This window comes from Atta colombica, unplaced genomic scaffold (genome assembly GCF_001594045.1).
Source record: "Atta colombica isolate Treedump-2 unplaced genomic scaffold, Acol1.0 scaffold115, whole genome shotgun sequence".
Taxonomy (NCBI): domain Eukaryota; kingdom Metazoa; phylum Arthropoda; class Insecta; order Hymenoptera; family Formicidae; genus Atta; species Atta colombica.
Genome location: NW_017259201.1, coordinates 113556 through 116657, shown reverse-complemented (window position 1 = coordinate 116657; position 3102 = coordinate 113556).

Here is a 3102-nt window from a genome sequence, read left to right as displayed (position 1 = left end):
AATAAAATATTTTATTTAAAATATGTAAAAAAATGATTAAAATTATTTTAATATTCTTCACGTTTTTATATTAATTATATATAATTAGTCTTATATTTATAATTTCTTTATCTTATTTTAATTAAATTTTTTGTTTTACTTATAATAAGCTTAATAATTATGTATCTCTCTATAAAATCTAGTAGTTTACCTAGAGGTTCTAAAGGTATCCGTATTCTTGCGAACTGTTGAAGTCACGTGCGCAAGAAAACGCATCCCCGCTAGCAATATTGCTCGAGAGTAGCATAGAATAGTCGATCGAGTTACAGGGGGGGGGGGGGATATAAGCTCCGTATGCGAGACAAAAGTTACTTAGAGGGCTCATGAATGCGAGCCCGGCTGGGAAGTTTTAAATGTTAAGGTTGTTTGATTTGAGAAATGATAGAAGCAAACGATAATTTAGGGGAAAGATTTTTGAGGAGGGGGAAGATATCATTAGGAGTTACATTTCTTGCTCTACTCTATCCTGTATATCGTGTAATATTGGTTGGAGAATGCGAGTAGTTTGAAATCTCGCGAGAAAATAGGAATCGAGATAACGAGGGAGACCGCCTTGAAAGAAAATCATAAGAATGTTCTCGTTGTTCTCTCTACGCCGAGATATATGCCATGTTCAGGATAGGGTCAGGGTAAACAGTACTGACACTCGTTCCAGATAAACTCTACATTTTATTCCTGTTGTCTACAAAGGACGTCTTATCCACACTATTGCTTGAGATATTTTACTTACAAATAAACTCTTGGATGCGCTGGGGAGAGATAGGACAGTCAGCATAAAAGTTGGTTACGCTACCATTCGGGGTTCTCACAATTACTGCCATCGTTGGATTAGCGCGGAACTAGCTAGCTTGCAAGAGCATGCTTTCCTTCAATCGCATGAATGTGAGGTTATGTTCATTTAAATCATATTTTTTTCTATTATTTTTTTGTAAGCTTCAAAATTATATTTTAAAGATTTCATAATATTTTTAGACAATAAATTATTCAAATATAGGAAAGTACTTTTTGTTTGAATATAAATTTATGGTAAAAATATCGATTAGGGCATCCCAATGACTTTGACATATATTGTTAAGATTATGATGAAGATTATGACTGTTATGTAATGAGTGTAAAGATTAATACCAATACAATACATTGCCTTTTCTCCTTGTAACGAGAAATCTTGTTTTATTTGATCTCGTGAAGTGATGCACAGCTGCCACGTTCTTAAATCTAACCGGAACAACCTAGCGCTGCTGTGAATAGATCGATAATCAATCTCTGCTCTGATGATAATTAAACTTACGAATATAACAACTACAGAATTCTATTAGAACGAGATAATAAGAATAGCATAAAGTGCTCGAACTAATACTTAATGCTGCCTTTAACTTTACGAAACAAAAAATAATTCAAATTACGCTAAACACCGGCTGTGAAGCAAATGACTATATTATTGCATAGGTATCTTCATGATTCTTCCTTGATTGGAAATAAACAAATTTGATTGGTTGAAGAATCTCTTGGATATCTTGATGATAACTGCCTGGGTGATACCATCATCCCTGGATGAATCTCATGAATAGGCCAAGTAGGGGGAAGGGGGGGTGTTGTTTTCACGCAAGAGTATCAAATTTCTGTGCTGAAGAAGTCTGCTTCCCCTCTTGCTTCGTCCATTTATTCTGTTGTTGAAGTTGATACAGATAGTCCTTGGACCAAAAATGTTGTTTCATTTGTTCCACTTTCTGCTATCGATTCAATCGGATTTCTGGTACGTTCAGCAATATAGTTTCTCTATAGTAGTAAATGCGTCTCCGAAAAAGTGTCCAAGAGAGAGATAGGAGAGAAAACTATTAGGGCCATTAGATAGATTAGTCAAAGGATAGGAATTAAAGATGGATTCAATTTGCAATGAAAATTTACATCTCTTTGACCGTCAATAAGAATGTACCTACAATCTTTGGTCTTCTTTTTAGATGGAATTTAAAAGCCTTTAGAAGCTTCCCAAATTCCCCCAAAATTTGGAGTTCTTGGAGGAATGAAGTGCCATTTCATATCTTATTCAGTCATAATAGAAAATAATTTTTCTTGCATGTCTTGACTTGAGAAGCTTGAGAGTTTTCTTCAAATTCTTATTGGCCTTGACAAAAGTTGCGCAAAAGATGTTAGATGATCTTCCTCTTTGCGTTATGAAGCGCTTGAAAACATTGATAAAACATTCTGTAGTTAGATCCCAGATAAATTCTAGATGGATTGTCTTTACGGCAAAGCATACAACTGGTACATACAAGGTTACAACCTTGGCATTGCGTCTCTTTGACTATCGAACACGGAATGGTCCGCAAAAGTCTATTCCTACATTGAAGAATCGGACTTCCGTTTCGGATGTAACAGAATAAAGTGGACGATTTGTGAGTAGGCAGAACAAAGGATGAAAGTGGAGAGAGAGAGAGAGAGGTGTAAGAAAGTGTAAGTGAGTGGAGGTGAGAGAGGGAGTGGAGGGAAGGGTGAGAGAGTGTGAGGGGAAGTGGAGGAAAAGAGTTGTAGACAGAGAAGGAAATAAAGAAGAAAGGGATTGAGATTAGAAAAATTATTAGGTGTTGGACAAGTAGCGGTGAGGTGGAACGGAGTTCAGAAATGGGTAGTGGAAAAGTATTATTGCGCCGTCTTCGCAATATTCACACTCGCGACCGCGACACGTTCTTTCGAGTCATGGGAAAGAAAGGATTTGTAAGGAAATAACAAGGAACCCTTTTATTAATAAATAAGTATAGCACGAGCAAACAAGGAACTCCGTAAAATATTATATGGAATATTATATGGAATATCTTGGCAGAAAAGCATATCCGGACGAATGACTGCTCTCCGTAGATCTGCCTGTCGCAGACCATCAACAACGACGTTGTCTGGGCTTGATACCACGATCGATACAGCGCAGCATGCGACGGAGTACGTAACACTATCTTTCTTCTTAAAAATTGTCCCGATAATCGTGTCGCTTTTTTTTTAAAAATTCGCTTTGCGAACATTCTTCTCCCGGGAATTTCGGGCTCCCGATCAACTTCCTGCCCTCTTTCTGTG